Genomic DNA, 15859 nt, shown 5'->3' with positions numbered 1-15859 from the left:
TGTTGGAATTGCTGGATCATGGGGTATAAGTGTATTAAATTTGAGGAAATAATGACAGATTGCACTTCAGAATTACAGCAATGTACATTTGAAGGCATAAGAATCTCTATATCTGTACATGCCCACCAACAGTTGATGTTTCCCAGGCGTGGAGCCAGAGTCCAAGTTCGCCAACAAAAAGTCATGAATCACACACGGGCAGTGCATGGAGCAACACTTTACTCATATAGAGAAGAGACGAGCAAGATCAGCTTCTCTAGCAGGTGTCAGTCCCCCAGCGCAGCAAGTCTCTTTCTGACGCAGGGCAGGCTTTCTGCATGGGCCCCTCCTGCGCCCTAGGTGAAGAACCCTGTTTCCTCTTCTCTGGAAACAGATATAGAAATGGGGCTGGCCAGGCGTCCCACCATGTGGTGAATGAACAGAACAGAGAAAGTTACTGTGTATCCAGAACAGGGAGGGAGGCTCCCTGATAAGGAGAAGCATCCACGAGAGAGAAAAAAAATCTCAGTTTCCGAGAAGAAAGCCAGTTTCCCAGGCTTCTGATTAGGTGGCCTGAATGGGAGGCACCAGGAATGTGGCTCAGCATCCTCCTGACACCAGGCTTCTAGTTTTTGCCAGTTTAAAGTGCTATCTTGTTGGTATAATATTGTTTTAATTTTCATTTTCTAATTATTAAATAATTTGAGCTTCTTCCTACGTTTGTAATTTTTAAAGATTCCCTCTTCTTTTCCTTTGCATTTTGCTTTTCCGTGGGAGTTCCTATCATTTTGAGCGCTTATTGGTTTTAAACGTTGAAAATATCTTCCCTCACTCTATCATATGTCTTTTTGTTTTGTCCATTTACAATTTTTTTTTTTTTGCTTATGATTTAGGTTTTTAAACTTTTGTTTAAAACGTTCCTCTTTAACTATCTCCGTCACAATGATATTTTCCTATATTAACTTGATAGGTTTTTAATCCATTTAGAGCCTAGCTTGTATGTACCGTTGTGAACCAGTTGTATTTTACTCCACAAAATGATCCACTTTCCCCCACACCATTTAGGAACAAACCATCCTTGCCATTTTGGGTTAAGTCAGTTCCCAGATATGTGTGGTTTTATCTCTGAATATTCTCTTTTGGCCCGTTAGTCCATTTGTCTGTACTTGTACTAATGTATAATTTTTATATTTTATGTGTAGTTTATCTTCATATCTAGTTGGGAAAGTCTCTCCTCCTTTTCTTTCTTCTTTCTTTTTTTAATACTTGTCTCAATTATTTGTGGTATTTGAGTCTCTATTTAAATTTTAACTACATTTATGAAAAACCCAGCTGTAAATAAAACTGGGATTACACTGAATTTATAGATTAATTAAGGGAGAATACATATTTTTTAACATTTACTTAGCCCATCCAAGGAAGTAAAATGTCCAGACCATGTTATATCTCTTATTAAAGTTTCAAAGTTTTCTTCATACAGTAATTAGTCTTTAAAGCAAATTTCTAGATAAATATATTTAAAGCTTTAACTTTCAATATATACCCTTTTTTAGCTGTGCCTAGCAAACTTTGTCATGTACTCTTATTATAATTATTAATTCCAAATATTTATTTCTTACTGCTTTCATCACAAATATTATTTTAATGTTAACACTTTACTAAATGTGTAATCCTATGTTTCCAAATATATGTAATTTTAAAAGGCTCATTTTATTGTTAATTTTTACATTTATGGAATTATGGTTGGAAACCATAGTTGGTTATGTAATAAATCCTTGCAATTTATTGAGATTTACTTTATGGTTTAACGCATGGTTTCTTTTTGTAAATTATCCTTGGTTCTTTATACCATGCACACTCACCATTTTGTCCATGGAAATATATATATTTATATACTTCCATATAAATATATACACAATTTATGTATGCACACATGTATATACATACATAGATACACAATAGTTTGAGTTCATTAATTACAGTTTTAGTTTTTCTAGTTTGGAATACATAAATACTAGAGGTTTGGCAGGATTAAGGGCAAAAAAGTTACTGTTCCAAGGTCAAGGCAGCTGATGAATCTCCTCAATCCAGCTGGACTTTGCAGTGTGCTGGTATCATTCTGAAGGAAACCTGATGGCTCATATCTATAATTTCTCCAAGTTTAATTTTTTTTGGCGGGGGGGAGGATTTCACAAGGGGAACCAACAGACCATGTTAGCTGTCTTGACCAATACAGAACTCAAATAATTAGGCAAAGTAATCAGAACAGGTTAGCCCATTTATTTGTGGAGGCCTCTAGGTGTGAGCTAAGGGCCTGGCAGCCTGAGATACACAAGCATAGGACAGGGAAGTGAGGCAGGACACTAGCCACTAGATTACTGACAAAGGATCGTCACATTAGCAACCAAGATGAGGAGGCAGTAATGATAGGGAGGGAAGAGAAGGAGAGAAACGGGGCAGCTAGATATAGTCTATGATCAGGAATCAGAACTGCATGGGGGGTTAAAAGTCACAAACTACCTGCAAGATCACAAGCACCCATTGGAATTGCTCCTGGGGGAGAGGGGAGAAAGGGGCGGGAGGGAACTGTGTATCCGCAGCCTTTACTTCCAGTCCTCTGAAATCTTTGTGCTTGCGGCTTTCCTGAGCTTTTTTTTTTTTTCAGGCTTGACTAATTCACTTTATTTTTATTGTATAGAAACCACTATGTGGTGGCCACAGCTGGAGCCTGGATCCTCTGCACGGAGACTCTGGCACGGGTCTTCACAAGATGGTCTGTAATTCCTGGTAGTGAGACTTGGTGAACACGGTGTCTTTCCAGAGGTCATGGGTGAGATAGCTGTAGGTCTTGGAGATGGCGCCAAAGGTGGCCTTGGGAAGTTGTTCAGTGTGGCAGTGCAGCCCCTGGCTGAGGTGTAGCAGTCGCTGATACCGCCATAAAGAGCTTCTTGGGCACAGGGGCTGAGAGTACCCCAGCGCCTATGGGCGGGCGGAAAAGGCACACGAACACAGAGCCGCAGGGACTGGTCGCCTTGCAGGGGACAGTATAGGGCTCCGATCTTGTTCCCCCGGTAGCCTCGCCGGACAGGGACAATGGAGAGGTTGGCCATGATGATGGCCCCAGGGATGGCGGTGACCACCTCCTTGAAGCACTGAAAACCTAGGCCAACATGGCTGTTGTAGTACCCGACTGCAATAAATGCCTTGAACCTGGTCTGCTGGTTACCGCATCTGCTTCCGCACAGGCATAGTTTTCAAAACCTCCCCCCTAAGGGCCATCCCCAGGAAGAAGTCAATGATCTTAGACTCCTTGATGGGCAGGGAGAAGAGAGAGATCTCCTCCAGGGACTTGATCTTCATGTTCTTGACCAGGCGGCCCAGCTTGGTGACGGGGAGCCACTCCTTGTCCTTGGCTTTGCCTCCGCGAGCTCCATGGCCTCGACCCCCACCCCACAGGCCGCTGCTGAAGACTCTGCAGACCCTGCTACCAGTTCGGATCCCTGGCCCGGAGCCTCCAGGACCTTGCGCCGCTCTGACGTCATTCACCATTTGATTTTTTCTGGGGGAAGCTTTCCTTAGCATTTTGCCTCTTCACTGCCTCAAAATGCTTGTGTTGTTGTCACTGTTGGTATTTGTGAATTATTTTTATCTAATGTTGATGACGCTGCTTCTTCCTGTACCAATTGCTGTTGACACAATGCTGACTCAAAGTCACCTACCTGTGTCATAGTAAAACTGTGCCCCATAGGGTTTTCAATGGCTCTTTTTTTAGAAGTAGATCTCCAGGCCTTTCTTCCAAGGAGCCTCTGGGTTTTTTCAAACCTCAGACCTTTCGGTTAGGAGTGGAGTATGTTAACCGTTTGTGTTACTCTGGAACTCTTGCGTCTTTCTTTAGCCCAGTGCCTGACTTGGGCCTGGATAAGTTATGCATTGCTGCTCTTATTTTCCAGAATGATGTCACCCACTACACTCTCAGTGTGCCTTCTCCTCACTGAAAACTGCACCAATACAAATGCGTCCACTTTTAATGCCATTTTTAAATCTCTTTGTCCCTGAATGTAGCTACTGGCAAATTTAATTATTTTTGATGACTTGGATCAAGCATAACTTTGTATAAGTTATTATAATACCCACCCATGGTAGGAAGTAATTTTCATTAGTTGGCTAGTTTTTCCTCTTAAAAAATATAGCCTTCACTTAGCATAATTCAAATGCATGTGTGGAACAAAAAGGTTTGACTGTTTTTAGCAATTTGTTTTATTAGAGATAATAAAAATATTGCCAGCCAAAATGCCATTGTTTTGAAGAGCCTTTTGTTTCTGCAATGAAAAGAGTTTAGGAAAATTTATATAAGGATCTTCAAAAACAGCAGTAGTAATTGCTGTTTGAAACCTAGACTCAATTTCAGTTAGGTTTGATTTTAATTCTCTGTGCAGCGCTGAAAATCTGAATCAGATTCCATCAACCTTTGTACAATTTAGTGAAACATAAATGCTCTGAGGGTGGAGTGATCAGTCTCTATGAGCACAGTCATTTTTTCAACTGCATTTTAACTGTCAAACGCAGGGACATTGTGACCTGAATATCACTTTTAAAATAGGTAAATTTGTTGCAACCACAAACTTCGGTGGCAGTGAAATCACTTGAGCTACCATACAAGGATGAAAGGAAACTGAACCCAGAGCAGTTTTTCTGTGAAATATTTTGGATGGACTCATTCAAGTGAGGGACCTTTTTTGGCCTACACAGTGGATATGCTCTCTCAAATTCCTGCAGGTTATGTTTTCTCTAATATTGCTTTCTTTACTGCTGAGCCCTTTACAATGCCTATGTGGAAAAAAAAAAAAAAGTTAGCTTTATTTTTTGTGGCCAAAAAACTGCTTTTCATCTCTGCATCAAGTTGAGCTTTTGTGTTTATTTTTCAGCGGAAGAAATCATGATAATTTAAATTCTGGATTCATGGGATTGGACTCAGAAAACAATTGGATTTTGGAGCTTCTAGCATTAGAATCAACTGGGAGGGCCCAATTTCATCCAATTTATAGCTTGATTTCATCCAGCAAGACATACTTAAGCGTAAAGACCTAAAAGTGGTAGGTGTTGTATTGAAATAGCATTGCACTTAGGGTGCAATGAGGCAGAAAGTACTGCTCAGTGCTTTACATTCACTAACACGGCATTATTCCAGCATGACACAAAATCCAAAGCTTTTGCAATTACAGCTGTGACCCCAAATTAGATTTTAAAACATGTATATATGTATATGCGTTTTAGAATTTTTCCTTCGTTTTGTCTCCTAATAGTTTAGAAATGCAGATGCTGGTGGCTTCTTAAAATAACTCCTCTCTCATATTATCCTCCTTCCTCTCAGCTGACTTTTCTTTGGACAAAGTCTGGTCTTTTCGGCAGTGGGTGGGTCTGAGCTTGGGTTTTAGGCATTGGCGTTTAGGGGCTGAGAAGACCCTGTTGTAGGGAAGCTTCCGTATATACCAAAAACTATTAAATCGTTTTCTCACTGAGGTTTCTTTTTTATACAAATTAAAGACACGACTTAGATGAGGTCCTGAGAGCCACAATGGTGGTGCCAGCTGAGTTAGTACAAAGTGGCTCTTCCTCTCTTGTGTCAGGTTGAAGTCACGGGATTTTTCCACTGCCCCAAGCTATGATTCTGAGTGTCTTGAGCTTAGAATAACATCTTAACATTTCCTCCAGGCTTAAGGAAACATTTCTTTTTCCTCATGTGGGGCTTCACCTTACCCAAGGCTGCAGAAGGGAAAACTTCCCAACCACCATTTGCTGCATTCCCACAGGACTGGGTCACAAAAGGCTTGGAATGACACGCGTACTGTCTAAATAGGCCCGATGCGTGAGCCTTTCATCTGTTCCGTATGTCCCACAGCTTCCTACCTCCCTTAGAAGATTATATAATCACTTATCTTTTCTATTTTTAAAGCAGATTAATTTGATTTAGTAGAAAAGGGACAAGGGAGAAAAGAAAAGAATAATGGGAAAAAGCCAATATTATTTCTTTCATAGCATTTTGGTTTAGAGTAATTTTAATAGGCATGGAAAATTAGAATTGGAAAAAAGAAAATCAATTGTGATGCTATATTCTACTTTGGAAGGGAGCATCAGTCCACACTGGCACCAACTTCCTAGGGCTAGATAATTAGGACTGCTTTGTACTCACGTGGGAGACGCAGGGGATTCATTGGTTTCTTAAACCTATTATTATTATTACCAGTATTGTCATGAATAGAATAGCAGAAGTTCTCTTAGGAATGCAAGATGTTCACAGGGTGTATCCACCGTGGAAGGAACAGCTAAGCAGCACCTCTACCTCCTGTAGTGGCAGGGAAGGTCTCCTCCAGGCAATGGTCATCCACCTGAGTCCGTGCCCATCCCCCTCCCACTTGTTGACTATATTAACTTCCTTTTAAGCCTTTCTCCACGAACTTTTTTGAAGGTTTTTCCCTCAAAAATTATTCTGAAATAGTAAAATAAATATAATCTATAACAGGTTTTTATGCAATCAAAAGTTTGGGAAATTTGATTTTTAAGATTTTTTTTTTTTTACTATTTCACTTTGGTAATTTCAGAATAAAAACTAAGTTTGTGGCTGAGAACATGAAAAAAATATTTATGGACGGTGAGGAAAATTTAAGTCTGTAGGTTGGGACAAAAATCCTAGGAGGGAGAAAGGAGGAGAAACAAAGACTGCAGAACAGTAACTTTCACAACATTATATACTATGCATTTGGTGGAAGTGATTTGGAGAAAGAAATCCCTGGGTGGTGCAAACAGTTAAATGTTTGAAAGGTTGGCAGTTCAAGTCCCACTCAGAGGCACCTCTGAAAAAAGGCCTGAAGGTTTACTTCCAAAAAATCAGCCACTGAAAACCCTATGGAACACAAGTTCTACTCCGATAAAAACTGTGTGGAGCACAGTTTCACTCTGACACACATGGGCTGAATCAACTTGATGGCCATTGGCTTTTTGTTTTGTTTTAATTTTGAAAAGGAAATGAGAAAAGAGTGTTGAAGTCACAGGAGTAAATGAAGAACTTCTAGAATTGTGCTCTTAGAATGGGCAGAAAGGAAAATGATGAAAAACATGAAATTTCTAGAAAGATGTAACTGTCAATGAGGCAAATGGTTGTGAGAATCATAGAGGAAAAGAGAGATTGTCTCCAGTACTGTGGGAAGCTGAAGGTAAAAGATTAGAAAAATATCAAAATTGTGAATGGAGAAGATGCCCCAGACTGTACTTTTCTTACATAAATGGAAATATATAAACTTCCTCTGTAGGGCTGTTGTAGAGCTTAAAGAAATGATGCATGTCAAGGACTCAGAACACTGACTGGGACACAGCAAGTGTTGAATGAATACTAGCTATTATTATCTTTTGTTAATTCTGTGGGAGAAGAATATGAAAGATACTAGGATTTAGGGCCCAATTCAATGACTAAAATGTATCAATTGTGAATAATCTTTTACGAGCTAGATAGAAATAAAGGATCAATTAAAGTTTTATTAAAATGACTGAAGCCTTTTGTTGGTACATATTTTGAGCGGATTACAGGCAATGCACTGGGACTAATGCATGCTCAAAGTCTTCAATTTTTCAATTAATATATATTTACTGTGTGCATATATATATGCAAAGGTATAAAAAAAAATAAAAACTCAGTTCCTGTTCTCAACATAGAATAACAGATAAAAGAAAATCCAATATTGCAATTAAATGTAGCAAAGGCAACGATACAAATATACACAAAGTATTCTAATGGTCAATGGTAAAATATTTGGCCAGGACCTTTCCTGGGTGATGGGGTGTATTCTGCTTGGTAGTAGAGTTGTGTAAGGAGAGACTCATAATGTTCTTGAACAATCTGCAGAAGCTTGAAGGCTCGATTCAGTCTTGTATCCCCTGGGTCTAACCTGGAATACTATTTCATGCACCAACATTTGGTTAATGGCCTCTCTCTATCCCCACAGGGAACATGGTCAAGTTTTACCAGGGGAGCTATTAGAGGACAGAAATAGTAATCCTCTCAGTTCAGTGCGGTGTTCCTCTGTATTCCAATGAAATGAAAAAAAGAAGAGACTTTTATTGCTGCATTGGAACCAGGCCCACAGGGACCCGCAATACAAATTCTCTGGCCATTAAAATAGTGGAAAGTCTGAGGGAATGAGAGAGCAGGGAACGGAGTCAGAAGTAGACACTCCCTGTCAGAGTGGTAACACTAGCAAATATTCTCTTTGACCAAGCTAATTTCCTAGGACTGGCACTGAAAACATTTCCTGAATAGGATCCACACCTTTCCTTCTGGTTTCATGGTAATAAGAACAAAGGGAAGTCACTGGCTATTCACCACTTTTGGTGTATTTCTGAATGAAGTAAAGGGTGGTCATTCTGTCAACTACATCTGACATACACTGTTTTGTTTTTGTTGGTGGTGGTAAAAATATTCCCCCCAAAATATACACTCAATCAAAAATTTTTACATGTACAGTTCAATGGCAGTGGTTACATGGTGTCACCATTTTCCTGTCTCTGCCCATATTTTTTCACCACTGTTAACTTAGACTCTCTGCCTCTTAAAGTTCTCATCTATGCTTTAGAGCTATTGCTGTCATTTTGATCTCATATAATTAATTCTTTAAAAGGGTGCAATTCTCAAGGCAGACATTCTAGAATAGACCCTTAACTTCTCTTCTGAGCTGCAGAGGGAAGAATGGTGCTCACTGGGGAGCCACATTCCCATCTGCACAACTCAGTGATAAAAGAACGTGTTGATCTCCCTGCCAACAATGTCTCTGAGCCTTTGCAACCAAAACACGTGAGGAGAGAAGTCAGAAATTCTGGTATCTAAAAGAGGCACAGAAGAGGCTATATTGATCAGGGACTGTGCACTAAAACCAAAAGTTCACTGTTTGGTAACCCTGAATTCTTGCTGAAACTAAGGAAATTTGGAGCCATTCAACACTGAGCCTGGGCTGTCTAAGCAACAATGGCCTTGCTAACTCATTTACTTCCACAGTGCAACCATCAATGCTGATGACCTTGGGCACATTGACTGATCAGCACTCTATCACTAACACAAATATGACGGTCAGACTTTATTATCTGCATGGAGTTACAACCTTTCCAAGTCATACATTATTATCTGCATAGTTACAACCTTCTTTCTTGTAGTCTTTTGGTCTGAATCTTCTTAAGCAAGGAATTTGGGCCCAAATCTCTATTCTTTTGTGGGAACAGTTTAGACTCTTGCCCTGATCAGAGAACTCCTCAGATTAAATGTCAAAATGCTTTTGTTTACCTACTCTTTATATGATTTTGGCTCTACGCACTGATGCAAGAGATTTAAAAAAGAAAAAAAAAAAAGGTTCAGAGAATAGAAAGGCAAAGGAACCTAGGTGAAGGATCTATTTTCCTGAAATCAGCAAGTCTCTGAAGTCTGTGCTTCAGCTTGAGTCTTGGCTAACAAACACTCCCTCTACATCCAACCTACCTCTGCCAAATCATTAATTGTAAAATATTGAACAAACCTTGTGCCATAAAAGGAAGCTCTGAAGAATATCTTTGAAGAAAAACTGAAGGAGAGGGTTTGCCTCACTCTTGCCAGAATATTTAACTCTTGCCTTTTCCTTACATCAAAAGCCAAACCTACAAGCTTACTCAAATGCACCAACATTTGACACAGCGTGAAAGGATACTTATATATGGAAGATTACAATTTCAAGGACCTAGGTAACATTAGTTTCACAGACCCATAAGCCTGATTCTATACATAGTTGGAAAAATTATCTGCCCTCACTCACCTTTCTTGTTTTATTGTAATAGTGTGCATGAACTCGTATACACATGCATACACACATACACACAGATACATGCACATTGCGGGGCTAATGTGGCCCCTGATATGCAGAAGGGGAAAGCTTCAGACATTGCTAAGTAAGACCAGAAACACTTCATCCCAGTTTTCTCCAAGACGTACTCTTGATTATTCTTTGCTGTTTATTAGAGCTACAACTAAGCCCCTGAAGTCCTTTTGATATTTAAGCAGAGTGGATCCCAGATGAAGAAGCAAAGCTGGAGTGGGGCCAGGGAAGCCACTCTTCTTTGGGCCTGAAGAATATCCTATCCTTGGTGTGTTGGGGGACAGAAGTAATCAAGCTAGTTAATTTTGTATGTCTTGAAGAGACTTTTGCTTCATTCAGATGGGTTCTAGTTATCTAATTTTATTGTTGTTTTTTGTTTGTTTTTTTCCTTTCCTTGAATATAGGTGTTAGTGGCTGATTGTTGTCAGTGTGTAGAATATATTCTAGAAAGGTATTACAGGTGTCCTTAAGTCATTGTATACTAGATGACATGATTTATTTTACCTTCCATGTTTGGAGCAAATAATGATATCTGTAGTTACTTTCAGAAATCCTGGTGGCATAGTAGTTAAGTGCTGCTGCTGCTAACCAAAAGGTCTGCAGTTCAAATCCACCAGGCACTTCTTGAAAACTCTATAGGGCAGTTCTACTCTGTCCTATAGGGTCACTATGAGTTGGAATCTACTCTATAGCAATGGGTTCGGGTTTTTTTTTTTTTGGTAGTTATTTTCGGAGCTCCGGTGGCACAGTGATTAAGAGTTTAGCTGCTAAACAAAAGGTCAGCAGCTCAAATCCACCAGCTACTCCTTGGAAACCTATGGGGTAGTTCTGCTCTGTCCTGTAGGGTCACTAAGAGCCAGAATCAACTTGACTGCAAGAGGTTTTTATTTTTATTTCTTCTATTGTTATTTTCACAGCTTAGGTTGGAAAGGTAGTACTGTGTTGATATACAAAGGTAAAATAGAGCTGAAATATTTGTTTAAAGGTAAAAGTTTGTGCTGTGAAATGGTCAATGTGGTGGACTAGTTGCTATGATGTTGACTGGACATCGTTCACTAAAAGATGAAACTACTGGCCCATCTTTATATCTAGTTTATAATTGTTACAGATTGAATTGTGTTCCCCCCAAAATGTGGCTAGTCCATGATTCCCAGTATTGTGTGATTATCTACCATTTTATTATCTGATGTGATTTTCCTATGTGTTGTAAATCCTACCTCCATGGTGTTAATGAGGTGGGATTAGTGGCAGTTATGTTAATGAGGCAGGACTCAATCTACAAAATTAGGTTTTTTCTTAAGTCAACCTCTTTTGTGATATAAAAGAGAGAAGTGAGCAGAGAGACATAGGAACCTATTACCATCAAGAAAGGAACACTGTGAGCAAAAAGTACCCTTTGGACCCAAGGTTCCTGTGCTGAGAAGCTCCTAGACCAAGGGAAAATTGATGACAAGGACCTTCCCCTGGTGCCTACAAAGAGAGAAAGACTTCCCCCGAAGCTGACACCCTGAGTTTGGACTTCTAGCCTTCTAGACTGTGAGAGAATAATTCTTCTTTGTCAAAGCCATCCACTCGTGGTATTCCTATTATAGCGGCACTAGATAACTAAGACAATTCAACTAATTTTAGCTTGCTCACTAATGTAAGTTGTTATTTCTTTTTTACTGCAAGTATTTTGAGAGTGATTTGAGGCTGTTATTTTAACACGGTAAGAAGATAATAAAAATAAAAGAATAAACTTTTCCAAATAAGAAGAGGTTGTGAAAAGGGATTTATCTCTAATAGGCTAAACAGAAATTTCGTGGTGCAGAGCCTGCTGCACAAGCCGAACTAAACATAATAACTTGTGTAATATTAGTCTCATAATTCTTCCTCTGTAGAGAAATGAAGGGAGTTTTCTACCTTTTGAAAGTTTGAAATTCAGTTTGTCTATTTGTGTGCTTAAGTTGTTTTTACTAACAGCCTCTAATTATTATCTCACATGAAAGGTTGAGCCACCTCCGGCTGGATTATACTATGAGTCACAACAACTTCAGCTACCTCTGTCTAAAGTCACATAAGCTGTGGGATCCTAAGAGTAGCAAATGTCCATAAAATCAATTATGTGGGGGAAAAATAATAATGCAAAAAGCATACACATGAAACTGTACTTAAAGCGAAGAGGCATCAAAATCTAATACAACGTTCTTTTGACAAGTTTCCACACAAAAAAGAAATCATTAAGTCAGAGGAAGGGCTCATATCGATGATGAAATTGCATTTATCATTGTTGTCTTTCAACGCTTTCTCTTGCGTAGGATGCCTTAAACAAGAACAATTGCAATGTACAAGAGATCGTGATATGTTGATGACGCAAATAGGATGATTTAGACTATTGTAAACCACCTAACTGCTACTTTTCAAGTTAGTTGATGTAACAAACATGAGATGTGCTGGCACTGATACTCCCTACACTCTCATCCGCCTTGCAAACAGTGGCAAAACACTTTTTTTCCCCAAAAAAACTTCTCATAAGAATAATTCTGAGAAACTAGCTTGGGAACAAAGAACATACTAACAGAAGAAAAAAGATCAGCTATTTGCATTGAATATTGTTTATCTTTGTTGAATTCTCACAATGATATCACAAGGGTGCTAGCAATTGTTGCTTTAACCCGTGGGATGATTGTAGATGATAATGAATCACCAGCGTTTATGAATGGCCGATTTAAAATCGCAGTTATTTGTTCAGGATTAAATGGTGTTTTACTGACAAGGATGTATGTTCAGAATCATTCCAGTGCATTGACATTTTGGATTGGACTTTGGTGAGAGGCTACAGAGAACATCTGTATCGCCAAGCAGTTAGTCAGACTGCAAACCACAAAATTGCCTCACTGGTCACCGTAAACCTAAAATATAGTTATTTTAGATTTGGTTCCAGATTGGATTTGATGCCAATAGGTGGATTATGATTAATTCCTTTTACAAGCATAATCCTTGACTTTATTTTCAGCTGTTGGAAATAGGACTTTATTCCCATATATATTCATTAATATCAACATTTTAATAAATAACGACTAACTCACAACACAGACAGCAGAAAAATGAAAGAGAACATTTATTTAACATCTGGGTAAGTCAGTCTTTGAATATTTTACCCAATCTCTTTGGAATTTCTGCAGCCAACTGTTTGTTTGGTTGCCTCTTTGCCTGTACGAATATCTGTACAAATATTTATAAAATTAAGTTGACTTAGTTTTCTTCCGAGATTTGGTTCTACATTTCATAACAGTATTTCAGGCAATTAAAGGACCTCGGGAAGATCTGGGAAAATATATATATATATATATATATATTGGAAATGACCATTTTGATAGCATTGAATTACAGTTTGAATGAGACTGAAATATTTTTCTTCCTTTCTGAAAACAAAAATGCAATTAGAAGTATTACTAGTAGAATGATGTATCTGGAAAATTCCAAAACATACATATACCAATCCATGCTATTTATAAGACTGCTAAAAAGGAACTAGTAGTTGTGTTTTGTGAAATCATAATATGTTCATTAATACAATTCTGCTCACCTTTAATAATTGCTAAAACCTTCTCTAACTCAAGATTTCTTCCATTATTAAACACATCAAGTCAAAGGTAAAATCTGGCATCTATTTAACAACTTGTAACAATGAAGCAAGTCTGTTCTAGCCAGGAAGTGAAAGTGACATAAATACAAAAATATCCATTATATGGCAGGTGAAATTTCATCTAGTCGAACAGCAGCTTATAGTTGAAATTGAAATCAGGTTCAGTTCAGACTGCATGGTCCTGGAACAGAAGACAAGCTATAGATGCAGGCAAAGCAATTAGCCAAAGTGTAGAAGTTGACCATTGCAAGATCCACTTTATATGTTTTGAAGAAGGCTCTCTGTCTCTTTATATCCTAGATGGAACCAGAACTTCAACAGCTGCTACTCCCCAAAAAAAGTGATTTTTTTTTTTTTTTTAAATAAGGGTGGGAAACTCTGGTGGTGTAGTGGTTAAGAGCTACATCTGCTAACCAAAAGGTTGGTGGTTTGAATCCACCAGGCACTCCTTGGAATCTCTATGGGGCAGTTCTACTCTGTCCTATAGGGTTGCCACGAGTAGGAATTGGCTCTACGGCAATGGGTTGAAATAATAGGGCAAAGTGCCATTCAGAAATTAAATAGTCTTCCACAGCCATTTTTTGGAGTTGTCCATTTTTCAAGCCATCAAAACACGTATTTGAGGTGATTAGCTATTACATTGGTGTTGGGGTAGGAGTAGGGGCTAATGGTTTTAGGATCAAGGCCTAACTTTAATCAGGATAGGATTTTTCTGAGACTTATTGAAAATGTGTATTTGTTTGCACTGGCGTTGTTTTTTTCTTTTTAATCTCAGGAGAAATTCTTTGATGTTTAGATATTCAAAGTTAAGAAAATATGAGACAGATGAAAGCCTGAGAAGATTATAGGAGAAAGAAGAAATATAGTTTCCTAGATCCAAAAGTATATAGCTTATGGATAAGAGAGGAAAAGAGCCCATCTTATAACTCTACCAACCACTATTCTACATGCTTGTATTGGTGAAGGAAGGCCGTTGGGGGTTTCAGCAAATAGAAACTCAGGAGACAGACACACTTGAATACATAATGGGTTTCTGAAGTTGTTAAATGATACCCTGATGTGTGGTTCTTCCTGCCTACCCACTTTGGCCAAACTCAGCACAGAACATAAAGACCTAAAACAATTGGGTTCTCAGGACTTATTTCTCAAAGCTGTAAGATCAAGAGCATACATTGGTTATGACAAGAAATCAATTATTTAGTGATTGCTGTAGTTGCCAACTAAACTCTACACAGTGTAAGAGTGACAACAAATATTTTAATTTTTGATAGGACAAAGCCTTTTTGTAATTAAGTTGCTAATTTTGCTATGCAAAAATGGTAAAATGTGGTAGTTGTAACCAATTATATGATAAATTCTATCAAAGTTAGTTATTTACTTGAACAATTAGACACAAGAAGAGTGTCTAACATAGGTATTCAGTAAATTGTGTTGGATTCAACAAATAACACAAGACAATGTATTACTTTCCTTTTTGCAGCAGTTTTCTTTTCCTTCAGCCTCAATTTCATAGGTTCTTAGCTAAACCTACTTTTTCATTTGTTTTGTGTAAATAAATCTCTTCTATTCATTCAACAAAGGTGCTGCTTTTGATAGAACTAAATCTAAGAGGCAGTTTAACAACAAACTTTGTAAGCAAAGTGACTGATGTGAAACTCAGAGTCCCCAATGTTTCTGTGCTTCAGTGTTTCCCTATGTATATAATGCCAACAATAACAGTGTTTGTTCCAAAAATATGGGCATATTAAAGCATTAATGTATGTGAAGCACTTAGAACATTGCCTGAGACATTGAAAATGTTAGCTCTTATTATCACCCCAATAGTATAAAGCCGAACTTTTCGCTTGTACCTGTAACTAGCATCCCTACTCTTGACTAGATGCTTTCTTAACTGCATATAAGGGAACTTAAGAGCCTGAATTAAAAACATATCGAGGAACAAACATGATTTTCATTTAAATAAAATAAAGGCAAATTAATCCTTCACACTGCTGAGATATACCTAATGATTAGTCCCCAGGCTGATCCATCATCAGTAGTTTGTAGCTAGTTTGTTCCTTACCCTAGAGTAAAGTTGAAGGCACTTCTTTTTTTAACAAACTAGACATTAATTAAGGTAAGCAGGGCACTAGAGTGTATAATTGCTATTGTAAAGTATAGAGAATGTTGTAAATAGCAGTGAGCCTACTAATAAAGAATAAAAAAAGACAATGCCCCTTCCTCAAAGGTAAAGTAGAAGAATATCTCCCTTTGAAGAAATGTTCTTAAAGTTATAATAAGGGAAAAAAAAAAAAAACAGTTAGTGGAAGTCTATTCTGCATTTCCAGCCATTTGATGCACTGACTAGAAGAGAATTTAAGCGTGT

At 38.3% G+C, this 15859-nt stretch overlaps 1 pseudogene; it reads right to left on the bottom strand.

The window, feature by feature from the left end:
- Positions 1-2683: 2683 nt before the first annotated feature.
- On the bottom strand, positions 2684-3528 carry LOC126061503 (40S ribosomal protein S2-like; annotated as a pseudogene).
- Between the last annotated feature and the right edge of the window lie 12331 nt (positions 3529-15859).

This window comes from Elephas maximus, chromosome 2 (genome assembly GCF_024166365.1).
Source record: "Elephas maximus indicus isolate mEleMax1 chromosome 2, mEleMax1 primary haplotype, whole genome shotgun sequence".
NCBI lineage: Eukaryota > Metazoa > Chordata > Mammalia > Proboscidea > Elephantidae > Elephas > Elephas maximus.
The sequence above is the reverse complement of the archived record's forward strand: the minus strand, read 5'-3'. Positions and strand labels throughout refer to the sequence as shown.